At 46.4% G+C, this 27,077-nt stretch overlaps 1 protein-coding gene across 2 annotated transcripts in view; it reads right to left on the bottom strand.

Moving 5' to 3' along the window:
• Nucleotides 1–27,077, bottom strand: part of GLIS1 (GLIS family zinc finger 1) — a 226,178-nt gene that overhangs the window by 93,293 nt on the left and 105,808 nt on the right. The window contains exon 1 of one of the 2 annotated variants that reach the window (XM_060142586.1): nt 17,432–17,482. The exons of the other annotated variant lie outside the window; for it this stretch is intronic. The gene's annotated coding sequence lies outside the window, so the exon portion shown is untranslated. Of the gene's footprint in view, nt 1–17,431; nt 17,483–27,077 lie in introns of those variants that run through there. 2 annotated transcript variants of the gene reach the window in all.

The following is a 27,077-nucleotide window of genomic DNA, read 5'->3' as shown; positions in this document are numbered from 1 at the left end:
ACTCTGACAGCAGGGCCAGCCCCTGGTGGCACCTGATAAATGGAGGTGCTATCAGCCTGGCTCAGGGGTCCCCACAGCCTGGGCTCACCCCCTATCTGGGCATTACCTCCCACTCCCACAGTGCTTTGCTGCTGCACTGTACACACCCCAGCCCTCCAGTCAGGGTGCCTGACACCTCCCAAATCTCTCTGGGCCCTCAGAGTTCAGCAGAAGTGCATCTCCTTCTGGAACGTTCCTTGGTCTCTCCCGCCCTCCCCCAAGCTTCCCCACCTCTGCATACAGCAGCCCCTGCGAATAGCTGCCTGTTAGGGTGCACCTAACCCAGCATCTGACATGTGGTTTCTTTCTTTCTTTCCTTCTTTCTTCCTTTTTTCCTTCCTCCTTCCTTTCTTTCTTCCCTTTCTTCCTTCCTTCCTTTGTTTTCTATCTCTCTTTCTCTCCCTCCCTCCCTCCCTCTTTCTTCCTTCCTTCCTTCCTTCCTTCCTTTCTCTTTCTTTCTTTCTTCCCTTTCTTCCTTCCTTCCTTCATTTCTTCCTTCCTTTCTTTCCTTTCTCTCTCTCCCTCCCTCCCTCCCTCTTTCTTTCTCTTTCTTTCTTTCTTTCCTTCTTTCTTCCTTTCTTGCCTGCTTGCTGTGTTGGGTCTTCGTTGCTGTACACAGCCTTTCTCTAGCTGTAGTGAGTGGGGGCTACTCTTTGTTGCAGTGCACAGGCTTCTCGTTGCGGTGGCTTCTCTTGTTATGGAGCACAGGCTCTAGGCACATGGGCTTCAGTAGTTGTGGCACGAAGGCTCAGTAGTTGTGGCTCCTGGGCTCTAGAGCGCAGGCTCAGTAGTTGTGTCGCACGGACTTAGTTGCTCTGTGGCCTGTGGGATCTTCCCAGAACAGGGATCGAATCCGTGTCCCCTGCCTTGGCAGGCGGAGTCTTAACTTGCCACTGCACCACCAGGGAAGTCCCAAATACTCGACATGTTTGATCTCTAAATCTCCACAACATCACCACAAGGTGGGGACTATAATACTCTGCACGGCCACGTTGACGCTTGTAAGTGCGGTTAAAGTCCCGCCTCATCTAGAGTCTGTGAAATCCTTCAGGACAAGGTCTTGGAGCTCCAGAGCGGCTGAACGTCAGTGCATTCTGACACATGATTTTGTTCAACTTACTTCATATACAGAAGAGAAAACAGGGACCCGGATGGGGGAGAGGCTCGTCCTAGTCACACAGCAAGCAGGTTCTCTCAACACCTGGGCCCCACTGGGGATATTCCCCTCATTCCTAGCACACGGTTAGAACTACAGTAGGTGCTTGGAAACACTGGGAAGGGGGCGGGGTGGCTGGGAGGATTATCCAAAGTTCACTTTCGTGCTTCCTCTACATCAGACACCGTGACTTGGGGAAACAGAACAAGGCTTTGCACACACACACCTAGGTTGAAGCCCTAGCTCCACCATTAACTTTCTGGCTGCTTCACCCTAGATGAGCTACCTTACTCTTCTGAGCCTCAGTTCCTTCATCTGTAAAACAGAGATAAGAATCTCAGCTCCAAGGGGTGGCTGTTAGGGGTAAATGAGATAATACATGTAGCAGTGTGGTGCCTGGTGCAGTCAGCACTTCAGTAAAAGTCCCTCTACTGCCTTCTTGACAGGCAGGAGACACATGGTCACAGCACCCTGAGGTGGTGTTTCTCCAGCAACAGTGGCCCACTTCCCCAGGCAGTGAGGCCCAGGGGCCACAGAGGGCAGCCTCAGGCCAACGGGTCTTGAGTATGAGCCTGGGCTCTGCAGGCCCCCTTTCTGAGCCTTAGCGTTCCCCTCTGGGTAGTGGGAGGGCCAGGCCCGAGCAGGAGGGGCACTAGAGACCCCAAGCAGCAGGGAGTATCAGGCTCCATTCTCAGGGCCAGGGAGGTGAGCGCCGGCTCTCCAAGGACGCTCAGCAGATGCCAAGCCTGTGCTGCACCCACACTCCAGGGCCCCTTCCGCCTCCGTGCTGCCCCGTCATCCCCTCTCTTCCCTCCTCATCAACCCCAAAGGCCTGACAATCAGCAGCAAGTGGGGGCTTCTGAAAGAGGAGAAGCAGGACGGTGGACGTCTGAGCTTTTTCTCCAGTCTCCACAGTCCAGCGAGATGGGCTGCTCGATGCAGAGCTGTCTTGGGGTGTCCCAGGCCCCATCAGGGGGCCTGTAACCTTGCCAGGGCCTCTGGAGCTATAAAGCCTGATGCTCGAGGCCTCACGCCGGGCTTCTGGCCGCCCGGCGTCTCTTATCCCAGGTCACAAAAAACTCCATAAATTCCCCTTTAAAGCTAAGCTAGATTTACGGGGACTCAGGCCAGTAAAACCTGAGCAGCATGGAGGTGCCACAGAGAAACCAGAGTGAGCCTGCAACTCTGTCCCATCCAGGGCCAGGAAGTGAGCAGCCCAAGGCTGGCTGCACGTGGAGATGCAGGTACGTATATAAACATATATGTGGGCCAAGTCTTCCCTCAGACTCTTTTATTGCTATCAAATTAGCCCACATTTGCTGTAGAAAAAATTAGAAAATGTATTGAGGCAACAATTAGAAAACAGACATCATGTATAAGACCACAAACCAGAGAGCCCCAGCAGACATGATGACACATGAACCTCTATGGTATTTCCCGAAGCATCCCTATAATTTTTTGACAAAAAGAAGGATGATATACTAATTTTCTTGTATTCTGCTTTTTTCATTTAGTAATATATCATGAATATTAAAGTTTATAGAGTGCCCATTATGTGCCATGCACAGTACTAGGCTCTTTCCATGCCAGAATTACTAATGCCATTTCCCAGAGGAAGAATAAGTGACTTGCCCAAGGTCATGCATCTGTTGAATGGTGGAATCAAAATGTAAGTCCAGCTCTCTCAGACTTGGAAGGCAGTGGTGACCCAGACATTGCTCCACATCATTAAGAAATTTAGGGTCAATGCAGCTGATTGCTTATATTCATCTGCTTGGACTGACATTACACAAGGCCACAGACTGGGTGGTTTAAACAACAGAAATGTATTTTCTCACAGATCTGGACACTAGAGGTCCATGATCAAGGTTCCTGATGATTTGGTTTCTGGTGAGGGCTCTCTTCCTGGCTTGCAGACAGCCACCTTCTCACTATGTCCCTCATATGCCCTTTCCCAGTGCATGCATGGAGGTGGTGGGGAGGAGAGGGAGAGCGCACATGTGCTGTATCTCTTCTTATAAGGACATTAATCCTATTGGATCAGGGTTCCACCATTATGACCTCATTTAACCTTCATTACTTCCTTAGAGGCCCCATCTCCAAATACAGCCACACTATAGGTTAGGGCTTCAACATACGTTAGGGCTTCAATTTGGGGAGGGACACAAACATCCAGTCCATAACACCTAATATTCATTCCCTCCTTTCCTCGCCTTAATAGGGTCCCGTATTTCCATATCTATCTATGGGGCTTGAGAAGAAGAGACAGTATAGCACAGCAGATAAGAATGCAGATTCTGGGGCATAACTGACTAGGTTTGAATCCTGGTTTTGCCATTTACCAGCTGTGGCCTTGTCTAAGTCAATTGACTTAACTTCTCTGTGCCACAGTTTATGATGTTAAAATGGGTTTATATACCAAACGTAAAGTACATAGAACAGTACACCTGGCACACAGTAGGCACTATATAAATGTCTGCTCTCACTGTTGTTCTTATTCATTTTCCAGGGTAGGTTAGACCATCAGCATGGTCTCATCTCCCAAGCCACAGTGCCACAGTGACAGGCTCAGAGATAGGCATGTAATGCAAGTTGGGTTAATTAGACAGAGGCCTGGAAATTCTCTGACACTAAGGAAAGAGCAGCCTCCACTCCCCTACATGCAAAATTGTCTGTTTTGAAAAATTACTAGCCATCATCACTTCAGACATTACTTTTGCCCGTTATCTATCTTTCTGGGGCAACAATGTATGTTAGACCTTTTCAGCATGTTCTATATCTCTCTTATGCTCTTTTCTGAATTTTTCATCTTTTTTTTAACTTTCATGCTTCTGTCTAGATATTGTCTACTAACTTATTTTCAAATTTATCAATCTTCTCTTTAACTGTATCTAATCTATTAAGTCCCTATCATAAAAACTCTCCAGGAAGTGGGTATAGAGGGACCCTACCTCAACATAGTAAGGGCCATATACAACAAACCCATAGCAAACATCATTCTTGATGGTGGAAAACTGAAAGCATTTCCTCTAAGATCAGGAACAAGACAAGGATGTCCACTCTCACCACTTTTATTCAACATAGTTTTGGAAGTCCTAGCCATGGCAATCAGAGAAGAAAAAGAAATAAAAGGAATACAAATTGGAAAAGAAGAAGTAAAACTGTCACTGTTTGCAGATGACATGATACTATACATAGAAAATCCTAAAGATGCTACCAGAAAACTACTGGAGCTCATCAGTGAATTAGGTAAAGTTGCAGGGTACAAAGTTAATACACAGAAATCTCTTGCATTCCTACACACTAGCAACAAAAGATCAGAAAGAGACATTAAGGAAGTAATTCCATTTACCATTGCATCCAAAAGAATAAAATACCTAGGAATAAACCTACCTAGGGAGGCAAAACACCTGTACCCAGAAAACTATAAGATACTGATGAAAAATCAAAGATGACATAAACAGATGGAGAGATATACCATGTTCTTGGAATGGAAAAATCAATATTGTGAAAATGACTAAACTACACAAAGCAATCTACAGATTCAATGCAATCCCTATCAAATTACCAATGGCATTTTTCACAGAATTAGAACAAAAAATTTTACAATTTGTTTGGAAACACAAAAGACCCCGAATAGCCAAAGCAATCTTGAGAACGAAAAATGGAGAGGGAGGAATCAGGCTCCTTGGCTTCAGACTATACTACAAATCTACAGTAATCAAAACAGTATGGTGCTAGCATAAAAACAGAAATATAGTTCAGGGGAATAGGATGGAAAGACCAGAGATAAACCCACACATCCATAGTTTAATCTATGACAAAGGAGGCAAGAATACACAATGGAGAAAAGACAGTCTCTTCAATAAGTGGTGCTGGGAAAACTGACAGCTACATGTAAAAGAATGAAACTGGAACACTTCCTAATACCATACACAAAAATAAACTCAAAATGGATTAAAGATCTAAATGTAAGGCCAGATACTATTAAACTCTTAGAGGAAAAGATAGGCATAACACTCTCTGACATAAATCAAAGCAAGATCTTTTTTGATCCACCTCTTAGAATAATGAAAATAAAAATAAACAAATAGGACTTAATTAAATTTAAAAGCTTTTGCACAGCAAAGGAAACCATAAACAAAACAAAAAGACAACCCATAGAATGGGAGAAAATATTTGCAAATGAAGCAACTGACAAGGGATTAATCTCCAAAATACACAAACAGCTAATGCAGCTCAATAACAAAAACAAACAACCCAATCAAAAAAATGGGCAGATCTAAATAAACATTTCTCAGGACTTCCCTGGTGGTGCGGTGGTTAAGAATCCGCCTGTCAATGCAGGGGACACAGGTTCGAGCCCTGGTCCGGGAAGATCCCACATGCCGTGGAGCAACTCAGCCCGTACACCACAACTACTGAGCTTGCACTCTAGAGCCTGTGACACACAACTACTGAAGCCTGCGCACCTAGAGCCTGTGCTCCACAACCAGAAAAGCCACCACAATGAGAAGCCCGTGCACCACAATGAGGAGTAGCCCCCGCTCATCACAACTAGAGAAAGCCTGCATGCAGCAATGAAGACCCAATGTAGCCAAAAATAAATTAATTAATTAATTTTTTAAAAAATAGACATTTCTGGGGCTTCCCTGGTGGCGCAGTGGTTGAGAGTCCACCTGACGATGCAGGGGACACGGGTTCGTGAGTCCGGGAGGATCCCACATGCCACAGAGCAGCTAGGCCCATGAGCCATGGCCACTGAGCCTGCGCCTCCGGAGCCTGTGCTCTGCAACGGGGGAGGCCACAACAGTGAGAGGCCCACGTACGGCAAAAAAAAAAAAAAAAAAAAGACATTTCTGCAAAGAAGACATACAGATGGCTAAAAAGCACATGAAAAGATGTTCAACATCACTAATTATTAGAGAAATGCAAATCAAAACTACAATGAGGTATCACCTCACACCAGTCAGAATGGTGATCATCAAAAAACAAACAATAAATGCTGGAGAGGGTGTGGAGAAAAGGGAACTCTTCTACACTGTTTGTGGGACTATAAATTGGTACAGCCACTGAACAGTATGGAGGTTCCTTAAAAAATTAAAAATAGAGCTACCATATGATCCAGCAATCCTACCCCTGGGCACGTACGCTGAGAAAACCCTAATTCACAAAGATACATGCACCCCAATCTTCATTGCCGTACTATTTACAATATCCATGGAAACAACCTAAATGTCCATCAGCAGAGGAATTAGTAAAGAAGACATGGTATACATATACAATGGAATATTACTTGGCCATAAAAAGGAATGAGGGCTTCCCTGGTGGCACAGTGGCTGAGAGTCCACCTGCTAATGCAGGGGACACAGGTTCGTGCCCCGGTCCGGGAAGATCCCACATGCCGCGGAGCGGCTGGGCACGTGAGCCATGGCCGCTGAGCCTGTGCGTCCGAAGCCTGTGCTCCGCAATGGGAGAGGCGATGGCAGTGAGAGGCCCGCGTACCGCAAAAAAAAAAAGAATGAAATAATGCCATTTGCAGCAACATGGATGGACTTAGAGACTGTCATACTGAGTGAAGTAAGTCAGACAGAGAAGGGCAAATATCATATGATATTGCTTATATGTGGAATCTTTTTAAAATGGTACAAATGAACTTAATTACAAAGCAGAAATAGAGTCACAGATGTCAAAAACAATCTTATGGTTACCAGGGGGAAAGGGGGAGGGATAAATTTGGAGATTGGGGTTGACACATATACAGTAGTGTATATAAAATAGATAACTAATAAGGACCTACTGTATAGCACAGGGAACTCTACTCAATACTCTGTAATGACCTATATGTGAAAAGAATCTGAAAAAGAGTGGCTATATGTATAACTGATTCACTTTGCTGTACACCTAAAACTAGCACAATGTTGTAAATCAACTATGCTCCAATAAAAATTTTTTAAAAATCTATTAAATCCATCTTTTGAGTTCTTAAATTTTTCTATTTTTTAGTTTAAAATTTTCCATTTGATTAATTTTTATAGCTTTCAGATATCCGTTGAAATTCTCCATTTGGTAATCTATTTTCTTGAACACATTAATCACAGTTATTTTAAATCTTGTACCCGATAAATCCAACATGTGGACCACCTGTGAGTCTGTTTTTGTATGTTCCCCCCCCTCCCATTGGTCCTGCCTCCTCGTATCCCTGGTACTTTCTGACTGAATGTCCAACATTGTGTATGAAGTCTGTACAGGCTCCAGATGATATCTTCCTCCAGAGAGAATTTTCTTTTGCTTCTCAAAGGCAGTTAAAAGAGGGGAAGATGATCTTTATCCACTCTAGGATTTCAGTTTTAGGCTTTGTAAAGGTTGCTCTCTTTCTGGTTCATCCTTTCCCCTAGGATGCTGCCCTTCAGGGTCCCCAGGTGAAAACTTGGGATGCCCGGACTCCTCCCTGGTTGACACTGAACGTCAATATAAGTTCCCAGAACTTGAGGCTGTTGAAAGCTTCGCTTAGATCCTCAACCTCTTAACTGCCACACTGTTGATTTCTCAGCCGTATAGCCTATGCCACTTAAGAATCAACAAATATTTTGGAAGGAAACGCAACACTTAATGTTCAGCTCACTTTTCGGCACTTCCTATCTCCATGGAACCTTGGCCCCTCAAAATTTGCCTATGTTGGTGGCCCTAAACTCCAGTTTTTGTATCTCCAGCATAGTAAGGCTGCAGAAAGCTCTGTTCATTTCTCCAATTCTTGGTCCTATACAAATTGCAATCTGGCAAATGCCTGAAAGGAAGAAGTTGTGCAGAGTCAGATTCATGTCAGTGTATTTCCCTTCTCTTCAGGGTGTTGGTGCCACAAGTCCTGGTTGTCTTGGTAGTTCATGATGCTTTCAAACAGTTGGGTTTTATATTTTATTCAGAGGGAAGGTTAGTCTGATATAAGCTTATTTGCTATAAACAGATGCAAAAAGCCCCTTCCAACATATAATTTTAATAACTGCATAGTATTCAATAATATGCTTGTACATACTTTAGTTAATCCATTCTCCACAGTTAGGATTTATATTGTTTAAAAAGATTAAAACCAGAAACTATCATGTAATGAATGTCCTTACAGACCTGTCTTCATGTCCACCCATATTTATAGCCTTAGAATAAATTCCTAAATGTGAGATGGATGGCTGAGTCAAAGGACATGCAAAATTTTAAAGAATTTTGCTACCTGCTATTCGAACTGCTCTCCAAAAGGAATATATCAATTTATACCATCAGCAGTGCAGGAAAGCCCCTGTTTCCTTGCACTCTCACCACTCTAGGTATTCTCATTTTTAAAAAAATCTGTTACTTTAACAGTTCAGGGTGACTTATAATAGAAAAGAATAGGAGATAGTCTGTATATCGAATAACAGGAAAATGATTACATAAAGTTACTCAGCAGAAATTTTATGTAGCCATTAAATATAGTAGAATTCCATCATAATGCAATTAATCTTCAATTCCTTTAAAATGGTATTTTGGTGTTTTTTCCAGTTAATATATGGGAAAAAGATGTTTTCATTTATTAGATATGTCAGAAACAGCCCACTTATCACAAAGTACACACTACACAAGGAACTAAGAAAACCTCAAATGGTTATGATGCAGTCACTTCCTAACCCATAATTCCCTGCAACCTCCAGAGAAAAGAACTCTTTTGTGAAGAGGCTGGACAGGGGACAGGAGCTACTGCCATGTTTTATATGAAGACATCTTATCACAAGGTATCTTATCATGAGTTTTATTGGATTTACTAAAGGTTTTAATTACAAGGGAAAATATTTATCAGAATTAAATAAAAAGAAGATTCAAAATTCCACATGCATAAAACTAACTTGAATAGAAAAAAAATGGAAAATCAATACATCAAATATTAATCACGGACTTCCCTGGTGGCTCAGTGGTTAAGAATCTGCCTGCCAACGCAGACACGGGTTCGATCCTTGGTCTGGGAAGATCTCACATGCCACGGAGCAACTAAGCCCATGTGCCACAACTACTGAGCCCACGCACCACAACTACTGAAGCCTGTGTGCCTTAGAGCCTGTGCGCTGCAATTATTGAAGCCCGCGCGCCTAGAACCCATGCTCCGCAACAAGAGTAGTCACTACAATGAGAAGCCCACGCACCACAATAATGAGTAGACCCTGCTCGCCACAGCTAGAGAAAGCCTGCACACAGCAACAAAGACCCAACACAGCCAAAAATAAAATATAATAAAATAAATTTAAAAAACCATTAATCACTCATTCATTCATTTAACGTATGTCTACTGAATACCTACTTTGTGCAAGGACCAGGCACCAGGCACAGGAATGCAATGATGAACAAGAAAAAAAATCTCTATTCTCACGGTGTTGACATTCTGATCAGAGAGAAGACAATTTCAAAAGTAAACACATAAATATATACTATAATATGAAGTAGGGATAAATGTGAATTAAATTAAAGGTAAGAAGCTAGAAAGTGCAGAGAGATGGGGACAGTCGGGGCAGGTCTCTCCGAGGGGTGGACATCTACACAAATGCCCTAGTGAAGGGAAGAAGGGAGCCATGTGGACACCTGGCGAAAGAGCTTTCACACAGAGGGAGCAGCAAGTACAAAGACCCCGAGGTAGGAGTGTTCTCCAGGGTAGGAACACAAGAAGGCCAGGGGTGGCTGGAGCCTAGTGAGCAAGGATGAGAGAGGCAGGTGATGAGACCCAGCTGGGTCTGACCAGCAGGGTCTTGACAGTCCTGTTGAGGCTTCAGGTTTTTCTTTTTTACTATGCTTTTTGTTGTTGTTGTTTTTTGTTTTGTTTTGTTTTTGTTTGTTTTGGCCGTGCCACGCGCGGCACGCGGGATCTTAGTTCCCCAACCAGGGATCAAACCTGTGTCCCCTGCATGGAAGCACAGAGTCCTAACCATTGGACCACCAGGGAATTCCCGAAGCTCTGGGTTTTGTACCAACGTAGCAGAAAGCCGTGGAAGGGTGAGAGACCAGACTTGACTTATGGTGTGGAAGGGTGTCTGAGTTTGTGTTGAAAAAAGAAGAAAAACAGTAGCTGTGGGGAGAGTGGTGGCCTTATTATCAGAATGCTTCCTAAAACCTCCATTCCTTTTGGATTGAGTGCATTATTCTGATTCCTGATTGTAATGGTGATAACATGACTGCATTTATCAAAACTCACAGAACCGTTCATACACACGCTGTTTTAGTGATTTTTACTGTACATAAATTTTAAAAGATTTTAAAATCTCTGTATTACATATTTCAAAATATTTCATATTGTTTCAATAATTTAAAAAAATGTGCCCAAATCCGTCCTTGAGAATAGACCAAAGACAGAGCTGGGATAGACTGCTGCCCCTAACTCGGCATGGACCATCGTCCAGCACATGGATCTGTGAACAGGCCCCGTCCTTCCCAGCCCATCACCAGCAATTCCAGGCAGGGGGAGCGTGGGTACTCCCCACACTGGACCAGAGGACCCCTGGGTACCCTTCCTCTTGAAGGCTCACAGAAGAGGACAGCCCTAAGGAGACAGGCACCTTCACATGAGATAAGACGGTGAACAGGAGAGATGCACAGCCCAGTGAGTCTTCAGGACCCAGGGCTTCCCCTCCTCAGGCTGTTCTGCCAGAGCCTCTGTCCTCTCTCTGTTCCTACTGCAATCTCACAGTCTCCCTCCTCCCCCCCCCCTTCTCAGATCCTTCCCTGGAAAGGCTGCACCTACACTAGGTGTAAATGACTGCTGGAGTGCCCAGGAAGATACACACACACACACACACACACACACACACACACACACACACACACACACGATTCCAGGTTGAGTGAGTGAGTGAGGAGGGAGCAACACACAGCAGGGGCCCCAGGGCTGCCAGAACAAAGCACTGCACATATTCAGCATATTTATGTATTTCCCAGGGGTAAGAGAAGCGGGGTCTAGTAAATAAACTCTGATAGCCCTTAAAATTCTCAGATTCTACATTTCATCATACTGAGCCATCACGGTTCCAAAATTTAAGATTAGAGATTTCCATGCATCTGGGATTCTAAAATTCCATGACTCTCTCATTCTGAGATGATGTAACTTTATAAAGCTAAGCATGTAAATTACTATGGTTCTAAGAGTCTACGATGTTATGGATCAGACATAAGGAAATTCTCTGATTCCAAGGGTGTAAAAACCCATGATTCTCGGATCGGAAAGCCTGCTACTTCCTAGGGTGCCCTGAGCCCCACATTAGTCCCTGCCTGGCCTAAATCATCAGGGGGCAATAGTTATGGTCACCAAAACCCCTTTGTTTTTGTCCAAGACGAAAACAAGAGAGTAATGGGATGACAAGAAATCCAGAGGAAATGGCTGTTAAAATCTATAAAAACTTCTCAAAGACAAACATATTCCATCTGTGTTTTTTCAGTAAATACAGGACCATAAATATTTATGTCAGGCATATATTTAACATTTCATGTTTGGCCTTTTTTTTAACTCCCTCCCCTTAAATCAAGCTAATTAGTTAACTCCTATGCCCATGTCAGTTTTTTTCCCCCTAACTGATGAAACATCCCCTCAAACTGCTAAAAATATCTATAAAGTAAGAAGGAAGACATACAGACAATGAGGAGAAATGCCCAGCTCCAGGCAGCTGCAGGCAGGTCTGGGCACACAAGATGCCAGCACCTTAAAATCCCCTCCCTCCATCTCGGGTCCTTGGGGAAGGATCAGTTGTTATGACTGAAAAAATACCACCATCCCAAGGAAGATGTTCCAACGTTCAGAAAAGGGTACATCCAGAGATGCAGCATGGAGCAGGCAGTGAGAATGGTTCCTTGTACCTCAGAGAGGCTCAGAGTTTCTTGACTCTTGGAAAAGATCATTTGTTCCACAGTGTGGCCAGAAAGGCTGGCAAAGCTTACTGAGGAAGTCATAGATGTTGATTTGGCTTATGAAAAATCCCCTCTCCTGGGCCCCAGAGCTGAAATCACTCAGCTCCCAGGGCCCCTCCTCCAGGAAGCCCTCCCTGATCAGCCATATCCCATAGGGCTTTCTGCTCTCCTCCTCTGCCCTCCTCGAGGACCCACAGCCAGTGCTCCAGTCTGCACCCTTACTCACCAGGGCACGAGGCGCCCTCCCTCAGCCATCATTGCAATAGGGATTCCCCAGAGTGGAAGTTCCACCCCAGGGGGCACACTGAAAATCCCTGGGGGGATATCTGGCGTCACAATGACTGGGAGTCACTGTCTTTTAGTGGGGAAGAGCCAGGGATGGCCAACTCACTGCCCAGGGTGGGTCAGCCCTACACTAACTTTTTTTTCTGCTGTATGCGGGCCTCTCACTGCTGTGGTCTCTCCCGTTGCGGAGCACAGGCTCCGGACGCGCAGGCCCAGTGGCCATGGCTCACGGGCCCAGCTGCTCCGCGGCATGTGGGATCCTCCCAGACCGGGGCACGAACCCGTGTCTCCTGCATCGGCAGGCGGACTCTCAACCACCGCGCCACCAGGGAAGCCCTACACTAACTTTTGAATATGTTGCCAGATATTCAAAATATCTGTAAGCAAGCAACCTGGTCATCTAAGTCTAGAACATAGCCCCATTTTACACATAAACACAAAGTATTTTTTTTATGGTTTTAACATACACTGAATTTTCCAGGAATGGAACTACGTACGATGTACATGGAGGAAAAATGGTACTGTGTTTTGTTTGGAACTTGACCAGTTGTTCACCATTTCATAAAATGATGTCACCCTCAGTCCCTCCGTTTGTGACGTCTATGCGTCTGTAGCTGGCAGGTTTGGTCAGGAATGCCGGGCACAGGTGTGAGCAACTGGCAACTTCTCTAGGTGCTTATATGGGGAAGCACACATGACTTAAGGGTTTCTTCCCTTTCATTTCTTCTCTATAATACAGTTGAAATATTATATGGAATTTTTAAGAACTATGGTGCCGACGGGTTCCATTATCTACCAATTTCATCTCAAGAGTGTAAAGGAGGCAGTACAAGAGGGTCCTGTTAGAAAAAGAAAGTGCTGAGAACCACTGACCAGGCCAACTCCTCGTTTTCCAGATGGGGAAAGGGAGGTGTCCTCCGAAGTCACATAGTGAGGTGAGCATGGGGAGATTGGGATTCAGCCAGGTGTGTCTGACTCTGCAGCCCTGAGACACTCCGAGGATAGGCCTGGTGTGATGTTTTTGACTCCCAGGACCTGTTTCTGGATTCAGTGACACACAGAGAGCCCTAGGCCCATAAGGACCCCCAGGAAGGCAGGCACACGGTTCCCATGCGGGCTCCCCGGAGAAGGCGAGTGGGCAGCCCAGGCCCCGTGGCAGGGACAGGAGGTGTGGGTGTGCCAGGCTGACTCTGGAAGCCCTGGGAGAGGCAAGCCAGACAGAGGGCCTCAGGCGGGTGAGTCTCCCAGGCCAGGGAGCAGAGTCTGAGGCTTGAGACTTCGGGACCAAGCTCACCTCCCCACTCCCTTTCCCCCCACCCTATACCTTCCCTTTTTCCTGCTGTGCCCCCTGACCCAGCTCTCTCCTCACCTTCAGCCCCCATGCCCGCCACTTGCCAGCTCTCAATCCATCCCTCCCTCACCGTCCTCACCATCTTTGCCTCAGTTCAAACCGCCACCACCTTTCACCTAGACGTGACATAGTCACTCCACTGCGGCCAAGGTGATCTTTCCAAAGCACAAAAATCTGTCCGCTTTTCCCCCTGTTCCTAACCCTCCATGGCTCCCACTACCCACAAGATACCCTCTGAATGCCTAAGCCAGGCAAACAAAACCCTGTACCTTCTATTTGTTCCCACTGTCCAGTCCCCTTCCTGCAGGTTCCCAACACCGCCAGCCTAGAGCTGCACCCGGCTGCTCACAGCCCCCCAGACCTGCCCTGTAAGTACTGCCCTTGCCCTTGCCGTCTCCCTGCGGAGCAGCCTTCACTACTCCCTCTGTGCTACGCCAGCCCCATGTGGCCCCCGTCACAGCTCCCTTTGCACTGTGTGTGTGGCCCATGTATAAGTGCATTAGATGACAGTGAAGGACAAATGCAGAGAAGAATACATCAGGCGAGAGCTGAGCAAGGCCTTGAATGACACTCGAACCTCTGCTACCAGGAAAGAGAGACCTAGAAACACAAGACAGGCAGAAGCCTTTTCTCAAAGACACAGGCCCCTAGTCGGGGCAGGGAGGGGAAGGGGGTGCCGGTCAGGCTGCAGACTCCACTCCAGCCATTACAGCTTTACTGGCTGAAACTCTCTGATTTCCCTGGAAAGATGGGGGATGGAAACATAAGGAACATTTCCAAAAACATGATTGAGGGAACTTGAAGCAGCATCTAGAAGTGTTTTCATTCCAAACAGGAGCAGGCCTCGGTGAGGAGCGGGGAGACTGCAGGTCCAGCCCTGGCCCAGCCTGGGTTCTACTCTGGACTGCCCGGCCCAGACAGGACCACACTGCCCCGACTTCTGAGACTGCAAGGGAGGGTGTCTAGGAAGATACAGCTGACGGGGCAGCCTATTCAGGCACATACCATCAACATATGTCACAGAGGAGAAAGGTCCACGAGGTCACAATTCACTCCACGAGGAGGGAGCTGGGTTCTCAATCCAAAATAAATGAATCAGTGCTCGTGTGTGTGGTGCAGTAGCCCCCGAGTTCAGTCCCAAGCCCCCTCCCCTTTTTTTTTTTTGGTACGTGGGCCTCTCACTGCTATGGCCTCTCCCGTTGCAGAGCACAGGCTCTGGACGTGCAGGCTCAGCGGCCATGGCTCACGGGCCCAGCCACTCCGCGGCATGTGGGATCCTCCCGGACCGGGGCACGAACCCGCGTCCCCTGCATCGGCAGGTGGACTCTCAACCACTGCGCCACCAGGGAAGCCCCCCAAGCCCCTTTTTCACACTTCAGGTTAAGAGTCCGGGGAAAGGCCCCCTGGACAGGGAAGCTGAGCCCAGTGTTCTGGGCTTCCCAGAGGACTCACTACATGTCTTGGGCAGCCCCCAGCTCCTGGGTCTCAGTTTCCTTTGCTGTAAAACAAGGGGAGTGGACTGGAGGTGTCTCTAAACGTTCCTGTTCTCTCCTCACCCCAAAGAACCGTCATGAATGCCCTGTCAAGAGGCCTCATGACCCAGAGTGGGGGCCGGTCTTGAACAAGACCCTGACTTCTCCCTCCCGCCAGCCCTAGCATTCGGGACTCCTTACTACCTGACAGGCCTGCCACTTCCCACGGTTTTCTCTGGAATGGGCTGAAGTCAGCACCCATCCACGCACCGACTCTGAGCTCCTATGTGTGCCAGGCCTGGGCACTGGGACACAGAGGTGAGCCAGACACTGGTGCTTCCCTCAGGAGCCCATAGTCTCGTGAGTCACATGAACCCTTAAACAGAAAAAGACTCTGGGGTGGATCAGTGCCAGAACTGAAGTCCACACTCCTCTTCCCTCTACAAGGATGAAGCAGCATCCTCCTCTTATCCTTCCTCTAGCATGACCACTGTCTCCATGAAGCCTTCCCTGATTCTGCCACCCTCTCCCCACGTGGTTGGCTGCTCCCAGGCACTCTGGGAATCACTCCCCCGCAGCCCTTACCATATGATGTAAGTGATGTGTCCATACCTTGGAGGGCAGAGCTAAATGTTTCATCCAAGCCTCTCCACAGTCTTGCTAGATAGATCTATTAGCCCATTTTACAGATGAGGAAACTGAGGCCCAGGAAGGCAAAATGACTTCTCCTGAGTAACACACTTGGAAAGAAACGGATTCAATCACAGGGCTGGTGATTCCAGACTACAGTCCTCAGCCATGGCTGCAGTGATCATCCCACACCCCACCCACAGGGTTGCCCAGAGGCCCAGAGAGGCCATTCCTAGGGTGAAGGAAGTGCACACTCCCCGAGGAGCATCCCTCAGTTACTCTATTATAAGATGTCAGGGCTAAAATGGCCCTGAAAGATAATCTAATCTCAGCCTCCTATTTTACAGAAAAGGGTTACTGAGACCCACAGAGAGCAAGGGGCTTGCACATTTATACAGCCAGTGGCCAAGTCAGGATCAGACCCAGTTCTCCAGAGTTTCCATCAGGCATTCACTCCACGGCACCTCACTGCTACCTCTTAAAGGCGGCTGGAGAGGGTAACACTCTCCCTAGTGTCCTGGCAGAGATGGGACATTCACGGGACAGCTTGGTTTACGAGTGTATCTTAAAGCTTCTCCCATAAGCTCTGCCAGGTAGGGATCATCGAGAGATAAGGAAACTGAGTCTGGGAGGTGACGAGAGCCATGCCCGGATTCAAGCCAGGTCTGTCTAGGGTAAAGCCCCGGCCATCTCCAGGGTGCTGGGCCGCTGGCCTCCACAACGTGGCACTCCGCGTGTACACAGATGATCTCATCCGTCCTCACCGAGGCCTGTGGCTAGCACTGACCTGCATTCCTGATGCCAGCTCAGTGCCCAGCATCTTTTCTTCAGACCAACCCTGACGTCACAGTGCACCATCCTGACGGATGAATCTGGTTAAAGGATGGGGTGAATAGAAAACGGGCCAGAGGGCCTCCTGGGGCTCAGGGTGTGATTTCCCCAAAGCCCTCCTGCATTCTTCTCACCATCTCACTGCCAGGTTTTGCCTGGTGAGCCGCGGCAGCTCACTGCCAAGCACGGGGACCGTGTCAGCGGACAGGCCGTGAATGAGCGCAGTGTTTGGGACCAGTCAACAAGATGGATGTTGTTTCGGTTCGGCTCCGTGCACCGTAAACATTCTGTGGCAGACGCAGCTCCAGGTGGCTCGCTGGCTCGCGCTCGGCAGCTGGGCCAGCCTGCAAAGGCCCATTAGCATGGACATAAACAAGGAGGGCTGGGGGATGGAAGGCAGGAGGCCGCTGGGGTCTGTCCCACTTTCGGAGACAAGAACACAAAGACAGAAATCCAGGAGCCAGGCTGGAGGTGGAGGCAGCCGGGTGGGGAGGAACGAGGCCCCGCCTGGTTCCAATCTTTGCTCTGACGCAGATACCGGGTGACTTTTGTTTTGACAAAACTCACACCTCGTCCAGGCCTCAGCCTCCTCATCTGGAGAAACAGGAAAGGGCTCCACTGTCGGCTGCAAGGAGGCCCTCAGAAATACTTGATGAAGGAGCTGACTGCACCAGCAGCTGCTTGAGGACAAGAACTACATCCAATCCATTTTGGCCCAGTGATTAACAGCATGGGCCTTAGAGACAGACAACTTACCTGGTCTGGAATCCGAACTCTGCCGTTGACCCACTGATGTGTTCTTGGCCAGGTAACCCAACCTCTCTGAACCTCCCTTATCTGTAAGATACAAATGATCATACCTGTTGCACCAGCAGTGGTGAGGGGCAAATGAGACAATGCTCACAGGCGTTTTATAATGCAGTAATAAAAGGTCACTCTCATTCTGTTAGGATTTGTATGCCCCAAATCTCACAGAGCCTTGCCCAGAGCAGGCTCTCAGGATGAAGCGGGTGGCCAAGGCTGGGGAGTGGCCAGGTCTTCTGGATTCTCCCCTTCCGGTCCAAGATGATCTCTGGATCCCTGACCAAGCGCTCAGCCTGCCAGGCGCCCATGTGGGCCTCACAGCCTGGCCCCAGACATTAAGCCCCAGGCCCGTGTGGGAGGCTGTCCAACTTGACGAACATCAATTCTCAAGTGCCAGCTGGCCGAAAATCAATGTGTCAAATGACCAATTCATCAAAAGCCAATTAGCCACAAATTACTTCGCCAAGTGGCTACATTCCCAAATTACCTCAACAGTTACCCAAAACTTATTTATTTTAGCCATTTATAAAGATGACAACCATTTGTGTTGGAGGAGATGGTTTTAGTTTTAGTTAATAAGTTTTGATTTTGTGCTCAGAGCAGCATTTTAAAGAATATTAAGCTGGTCAAAATCAAGGCTCATGGGTTGATTTAGTCCTCTTATTTATATTTATTATTCAGTGCATTTCATTATCAGTTATCAAATGTCAATGTTTCATACAGGAAATCTTGACGTTACATTGTGCAGTAGGCTGAATGGTGGCTCCTGAAAAGACAGGTCCATTTCAAATTTCTGGAACCAGGAATGTGATCTTATTTGGAAAAAGGGTCTTTGCAGATGTAATGAAATTAAAGATTTTGAGCTGAAGAGATTATCCTGGTGGGCCCTAAATCCAGTGAGAAGGACCCATATGAGGAGAGACACAGAGAGGAGATGACATGACCACAGGGGCAGAGACGGGAGCAACACAGCCACAAGTCATGGAATGCCAACAGCCACCAGAAGCTGGAAGAGGCAAAGAATGCATGCTCCCCACAAGCCTCCAGAGCCAATACCTTGATGCCAGAATCTTCCACAGCTGTGAGAATAAACTTCCGTTGTTTTTTAAGCACCAAGTTTGTGGTAATTTGTTACGGCAGCCTCAGGAAACTAATACACATTTCTTTCATCATTATCTAATGTCTTTTTCTGTTTTGCCTATTCTTACTTTTTTTGGAGGGGGGGATTCTTTTGCTAATTTCTCAAGAAACTTGTTAACTTTAGTTTGTCTGTTTCTAGCAATTAACACACAATGGTGATAGGGCTGTATATGCTACTTCTTAGTTTATTTATTACTTTAAGTATCTTTTAGTACTTTTTATGGTTTACAACCAACTTCTTTTACTCTTTACAATTTCACATTTATGGTTAAAGTATCAAATTTGATACCAACTCTTTTAAAAAAACTCATGAATCAAATCCAGCAATATATGAAAAGGATGATTCGTCATGACCAAGTGAGGTTTATCCTCAGAATGTAAGGTTCTAGATTAATCAGCATAATTCACTAAATCCAAAGAATGAAGGAGAAGAGCCTTATGATCAGCTCAACTGATGCAGAAAAAAATTCACGATAAAAATTCTCAGCACACTAGGAATAGAAAATAATTTCCTTGATATAATAAAGTACATCAATGATAAACTACAGCTAACATCAAGCTTAACGGTGAAACACTGAATGCTTTCTCCTAAGATTGGGAACAAAATAAGGATGCCCATACTCACCACTTCTATTCAACATATTAAAGGTCCCACAGCTAGTACAATTAGGGAAGGAAAGAAGACGGCATGAAAATAGAAGAAGAAGCATAACTCTTTACTCTCAGATGACATGATTACTTACATGGAAATTCCTAAGAAATCTCCAAAAAGAAAAACATGGAAAGAATAAATTAATTTAGCAGTATCACAGGATACAAGGTCAACATGTAAAAACAATTATAATTCTACATACTAGAGGAATTAATGGGGAAATAGAATTTAAAAAGCAATCTCACATATAATAACATCAAAAAAACATAAAATTCTTAGGAACAAAGTTAAAGTTTTGTAAGACCTTTACACTGAAAACTATTAACACTTCTGAGAGAAAGTAATCAACACCTAAATAAACGAGGAGAGATACTATGTTCATGGATGGAAGATTCAATATTGTTAAGATGTCAATTCTATCCAAGTCAATCTCTACATTTAATGTCATCCCAATCAAAGTTCTAGCTAGTTTTTTGGTAAAGCTTGACTAGTTAATTCTAAACTATATATGAAAATATTAAGGACCTAGAATAGCTAAAAAAAATTGAAAATGAAGTACAAAGTTGGGGGCTCACACTATCTGATTCAAGACATTCTATAAAGCTACGGTCATCAAGACAGCATGGTGTTGTTATAAGAATAGACGAATACACATAGATCAGTGGAAAAAACAGAAAGCCCACAAATAAACCCACACTAATATGGTCAACTGATTTTTCCCTAAAGTGCCAAGACAAACCAATAAGGAAAAGAAGTCTCTTCAACACATGTTGCTAGGATAACTGGATACCGGTATGGAAAAGATGAACCTTGACCCTTATCTCACACTGTACCCAAAAATTAATTCACAATGCATCATCAACCTAAATTTAAAGCTAAAACCATAAAACTTCTAGAATAGAGTATACCTCAAGACAGGCAAAAGTTTATTTAAAAATTCAAGAAACAAAAGAAAAAGTTGATAAACTAGACTGATGCAAAATTTTAAATCTTTGTTCTTTAAGAAACACCATTTAGAAAATGAAAAGGCAAGGCAGATAATGGGAGAAAATATTCCCTACACATATACCTAACAAGACTTCTATCCTGAATATATAAAGAACTCTCACAACTCAATAATAAAAGGATAAATAACCCAATTGAAAAATGGACAAAGGACTTGAATAGATTTCTCAAAAGAAGATATGCACATAGGAAGATCCAAAGATGCTTTGCATCTCTAATCATCAGGGAAATTAAAGTAAAACCAGGGGACAATAGCAACAGTGGCTTATTGGAATGTGGGTAACTGGACACTCACTGAAGGGCTAATGATTGCTGCTATAATGAAGGACTTTCTTCCTGCTGGCCAGTTCTGAAGAGAAAACAAAATACAAGTCCAGCTTCCTGCAGCTCTGGGTCTGGATGACACTCCTGGCTTCATTTGTATGGACCTCCTTTTCCTCCGAGCAGGAAAAAGTCAGAAAAACCTCCTAGAGGAGATGACTCAAGCTAAATACTGAAAGATTACTTGCCAGGAAAACAGGGCATGAAGAGCATCAAAAATGCAAGGAGCAGACATGCAAGAGCAGGAGGTATCGGGAGCTTTGAGTATTTCAGAGCTGGGATTAGGAAAAGCCCAGGAATTAGATGAGCAGGGGCTGGAGCAGGTGGGGCCCGGTGGGCCACTTCAGTAACCTTGGACTTTATCCTCTATCATAATGGAGTCACAGATTCTATCACCTGGTCCAGTTCTGGACCAAGTCCCAACATGCAAACTGTATTATCCATTCATTCTTCTTGACTCCAGTATTCATTCAACAAACATTTACTGGGCACCTGCTGTTGACATTCTTGTCTCCCCAGCCTAGAGAGCACACTGCATTCCCAGCCCTGGCTCTTTCTCTGGGATATACAGCCACTATAGAGTGAACTCCTATTAGGTGCCAGGTGCTGGGCCCAATACTATATAAGCAAAATCTTATTTAACTTTCATGTTTTCTCCATTTTGCAGATGAAGAAATGAGAGGCTCAGAGAAGAAACTGATTCAAACCTTGGCCTATCTGATTCCCAAACCCCCATTCAGATTGATCCATCCATCTGTGCAGAAACAATACCCAAGTACAGGCTGCAGGCCAGGCCCTGTAACCAGCACGGGGGCACAGGTGTTCACAGTGCTGCCCTTGAGTGCTCACACCTATCTGCCCGTGACTTGCCTCTCCCATCAGAGGGGGAGCCACCTTCCCTCACAGAGGTCCAGGCCAGCCCCCACATGCCCAGGCTGAGTGACCGTGGAGCTGTAGGGAGGGCACCAGCTTGGTCTTACGGACTCCCCTCTCTAGCCGCTCATGACAACAGATGCTCTGTCCCTTTGCCTCCTGGTGGAAACACCAGGCCCAGAGCGCAAAGGAGGCATGGTGCCAGGGTCCAGCCTCTTCCACGCCAAGCCCACATCTCCCTTTGGTGTGACCAGACCCTGGCCAAATACTGAAGTTCCCAGTACTGCAGCTAGTTGTTAATCCATCTAGAAGTAAGTCAAACAAACAACAGACACAACCCGTAGCTTCCCCAGGAGACAGCTCCCCACACCTCTCTCTGGAACTCCTGCCAAGTCTGTCCTCCACAGCCTGGCAGCCACAGGCTCTACACACTGCCACCTCACCCCAGGGACCCCCATTTCTGCTCCAAACCCTTTCCAGTGGCCCTCATTCCCCAGGCCTGGTGGTCACCAGCCTGTGTCCAGAGGATCCCCAAGCTAGCCAGGGTAACTCCTCTGCCTATCAGCCCCTCACTGCTCTGCTCCTGCCACACCCACTGTGACAGACTGAATGTTTGTGTCCCCCAAAATTCACATGTTGAAACCCTACCTGCTGTGTGATGGTGTTAGAGGTGGGGCCTTTGGAAAGTGATTAGGATTAGATAAGGTCACAAGGGTGGAGCCCTCATGAATGGGATTAGTGCCCTTCTAAGAGTCAGAAGAGAGCGTACTTCCCTCTACTTTCCCCTATATGAGAGCACAGTGAGAAGTTGGCCACCCACAAACCAGGAATTGGGTCCTCGCCAGTCATTCAATCTGCCAGTACCTTGACCTCAGAATTCCCAGCCTCCAGAACTGAGAATTAAATGTTTGTTGTATTTTTGTTACAGCAGTCTGAGCGGCTAAGACACATGCCCTGTCCCCAAACACACCTCAGGGGCTTTGCTTTTCTAGTCTCTCCAGCCTCTCTTCTCTCATGTCTGTGCAGCTCCTTGTCCCCATTCACATCTTGGAGCAAAAGCCACCTCATCTGGGAGGGCTTCCCTGATGCTCTGGGAACCTCACCCTCACACCATCCAGTTCGACCACCTTTATAGCACTCATCATTATTTAAAAGCGTCTTGTTTCTTTACTCACCTATTTATTTTCTGCTCTCATGAACTTGGTCTGTTTTGATCACCTCCTAGATCTGAGAGCACTGCCTCAGAATAATAGGAATTCAACAATTCAACTGTCACGTGCATGAATCCCACAAGGCCCAGCTGAAGTGATGCTGCCTCAGTGCAACCTTCCTGGACACCTCTGTTCAGATCTCTCAGAGGTGCAGACCTCACCAACCCCTCCCAAATCTCTCCCACTGGTGCCCAAAGGCCAGGCTGTGGCTGATTCATCTCTGTGTCCAGCACCTAATATAGGGACTGGTACGCCTCAGGGGTTGAATGAACACATTTTCTCTGAATAAATAAATGAATGCAATTCAGCTTCCCCACCTGTGATAAATGTAAAAGGGCTTTGTTGACAGTAGAGTACAGCGGGCACTCATGTACATGCGCACATGCACACACACACACACACACACACACACACACACACACACACACACATACACACATACTCCAGGGCCTGACAGTCACAGGGGCTTACCGCACGGTCTGTTGAACTGAATTCTGGGCAGTTCTGCCTGTGCCCTAACTCCAAGGCCAATAGTCACAGCCGCACATGGGCCCTGTGCAGCCCCCACCTCAGTTGGCGTGAGCCGGACAACTCATTATCTGAGCGGCCAGGAGGCAGAGGTTAAGAAAACCACAGAGCTGAGTGCTCCGCAGTCCTGGAGGGGTGTGGAGAGCTGCCTGCACATGTGAGCAGCAGATGGTCAGCCTGACCAATCGGGAGGGTTCCATTTCAGTGACAATTCATTTTCAGTAATTATCCATCTCTCCTTTACAGTCACCTAAGGTAGCCCTCGTGGGCACAGCGGACTTCTTCCCTGGGAGAACTTTCAAGTTATTTGCACTTTTGGAGATGCGTAGAATTAAAAGCAGATGTGCCAAATTGAGCCTCCTGCTTGCTGCTCCATCTCTGATTTTTTTTTCCTGCCGGCCCACTGTAAATGTTTTTAAAATGGGACCCCGGTACTAGACATGTCAAACAGCTGAATTCAAGGTAGAGGAGGCTGCCAGCAGGGAAGACGGATGAAATTTAAAATCCCTTTCGACAGATTAACTAGAGACACTTTGAAGCCATAAATCATGCAGACAGTCTAGAAGAAGCTAATAATGGATTTCGGTTTTATTTGTATATTTATTATCTCAAAGAGATAGCAGAATGCCGGGCCAGCGTGCCTGGCTGGGAAATCCACCGGGACCTCCTATGGCTGATTATCAATCAGAGAAGAGGTGGGACAGAAAGGGAGGAGGGACATGAGAACCGACATTAATTATGTACCTGCTGTGTGCCAGGCGCTGGGCTTGGCATGACTTGTTTTGTTTAAGCCAACCACGTGAAGAAGACAATATTGTTCCCATTTTATGGATGAAGACTCTAAGATACTCCAAGATAACTTGTTCCAGGCCACACAGCCTGGCCTCCCTGAAACCAAAGCTCTACTCCTTCCACCCAAAAGAATGCAGGAAAACAGATGGCCCAACGTGACAGCACAGAGCACCTGAGAGACAGACAGACAGACAGCAAGTGTATGAGCTTCTGCACCCCAAGGGGCCAGTTCCCCAAGGATCAGTGCCCTTTTCCACTGCTGGTCCTTCAGTCTTGCTGTGCCCTCTGCCTGGGGTGCCTTCAGTGGTCACGTCCTGAACTCACAATCATGTCAGGACCCAGCCTGGGTCTCTGCCCTCAAGAGAGTGCCCTGAATTATAGCATTTTTATATTTGTGTTATATATCCCTAGAAGGCTTCCCTCAAATAAATATGACCGTATCCATTCCTGTATCCTCCCATGGCCACCCAGGAGATGCTCAATGCTGTTTTTATCATTCTCTGATGCCCCAGCACCTTGAATACGAGCATCACATCTACCAAGGGCAGGGGGATGGCCAAGGCAAGATGCTAATATTCATGAAGCACCTCACACATTTTTGGTGCCCTCTCTGTACCAGCACCAGGGATAGAATCATAAACCAGACATAGTGCCCACATGGAACTTACATCTGAGTACCAGGCACCTTATTAACTAATTTAACCCTCTCGACCTAGGGGGACCCTGAGAGGTCAGAAGGGACGGCCATCAGGGAAGGCTCCCAGGGCAGAGAACAAACAGGGTCCCGGATCTCCCTTTTACAATTCAATGACTCTTCGTCCACAGTGGTGAGCCCCACACTCTGTGACACATCAGAATCACCTGGGGGACTTATGAAAAATATATCTGGGCCCTGCCCTAGATATAGCAAATGAGAATCTCGTGGGATATGGCCAGGGAAGCTGCCTTGTATGAGTGCTCCAGAGGGTCCTGCTGAGCTGATCCTGCTGCTAGCCTAGTGTTTGGCCACCACCAAACTTTAAAAGAAAGTCTCCCTCTTTGGCCTGGCACACTCAAGGCCCTTCACAGCCTGGCTCCAAACCACTCCTCTGGTCTGATCTTCCAAGACTACACACACCCCATATAGTCATATAGTCCAGGCCTAACAGCTATTTACCGTTCCCCTGATAAGCCCTGAATGTGCAAGCCCACCCCACCCCATGCTTCATGCCGTTCCCTCTCCTGAAATGCCTTTCACCCACTTCCACCTGGGGAATTCAATCCTACTTATCTTTCAAGGTCCAGCTCAAACATTTCCTCCCTGAACTCCTCCATGCTTCATAGCCCCATGAATTAGCCCCCGCTGGGCTCCCGCTATCCCCATCACTGGACTGTTGGCTCCTCAGGGCCTCTCCGCACTTCTCCCGCCAGCCTGACTCACTGGCCAAGCACCTGGCTCAGAACGGTGTCCTAGAAATGAACAAGGCATGAGATGGTCTCGGAAGACAGGCCATGACCCAAAGATACAGAGGAGAAGGGGAGGCATCACTGGGCTCCTTGTTCCACTGTCCCAGCCCCACTGCAGACACACTGGCCTCGTCCCACTCGGGGAGGTTGCTCCTCCTTCTGGGCCTTTGCACTAGCTGTCTCCTCTGCGCCGGGATCAAGGATGCCTGCTTCCTGTCATTCAGACCTCCCTTCCTACGAGAGGCCTTCCCTGACCACCCCCAGGCCCCACCACTCACTAACCCCTCATCTGCTTCATCTCCCTTCTTAGCACATACCACTGCCTACATAGTATTCTGGCTGCTCACATCTGTCTGCCCCATTTGAACACAAGCTCCATGAGGGCAGGGACTAATATTGGCTAAATCAAGTGGTTTCTGGAAAGCCTGGAGAGCCTTCCTGATCATTCACACACACACACACACACACACACACACACACACACACACACACACGCCTGAGAAAGCCATCCTAGACCATTCATGTGTGAGCCTTGGGTTTTCCTCTCCTATCTGACTCACCATGTTCATGTGTCATGAATGTTAAGGGGCAAAATATCTTCAAAAATTGTTTTAAATTCCATAACCCTATCTCTCAGACAGTTTAGATTTCTTTTATAAAAAATTGTGTTAAAATACACAGAACATAAAATTTACCATCTTGACCATTTTTAAGTGTGCAGTTCATGGTATTAAATACATTCACATTGTTATGCAGCCATCACTACCATCCATCACCCTAACTCTTTTCATCTTATGAATCTGAAACTCTGTACCCATTAAACAAGAACTCCCTATTCTCCCCTCCCCCCCAGCCCCTGGCAACCACCATTCTGCTTTCTGGCTCTATGGTTTTGACCACTCATATAAGTAGAATCATACAGTATTTGTCTTTTTGTGACTAGCTTATTTCGCTTAGTATAATGTCCTCAAGGTTCATCCACCTTGTAGAATATTACAGAATTTCCTTCCTATTTAAGGCTGAATTATATTCCATTGTATGTATATACCACATTTTGGTAATCCATTCATTGGTCGATGGACACTTGAGTTGCTTCCTCAGACTGCTTAGGTTTTAAAATGTTCATTTTTTTCCACTACACCTATGTGTATGATTGTATCTGTGCATATACACATACACACACATATTTAACATTTTACTGCATATTGACACTTTAGTATTTGTAACACTAACTATCAACTCATGAGCATTTTTTCCCTTGTCACTAAGGATTCTTCAAAAGCCCCCTTTGAACAGCTGCATAGTATTCCATCATGGAATTCACCATAACTTATTTAGTTATTCCTCACTGTTAGACATTTAGGTAGGGTGTTTCCAATTTTTTGCTCTTATAAATAATGCTGTTATGAGCACCCGTGAACATAAATCACTGTCTGCATCTCTGAACGCTTCCTCGGGACAACTTCCAAGAAGAGGAAGTCCTGGGTCAAAGGGATTGAATATTTTCCAGGCTCACAGAACGCATTGTCAAATTGCCATCCAGAAAGACTGTCCCCATTTACATTCCCACCAGTGACTGGTGAGGGGGCCAACTTCACTGCACGTTGCAACAATAAGCAACAGGATTTCC

The sequence above is a fragment of the Lagenorhynchus albirostris genome, chromosome 2 (assembly GCF_949774975.1).
Source record: "Lagenorhynchus albirostris chromosome 2, mLagAlb1.1, whole genome shotgun sequence".
Classification (NCBI taxonomy): Eukaryota; Metazoa; Chordata; class Mammalia; order Artiodactyla; family Delphinidae; genus Lagenorhynchus; species Lagenorhynchus albirostris.
Note: the sequence above shows the minus strand (reverse complement) of the source record. Positions and strands in the feature narration are given on the sequence as shown.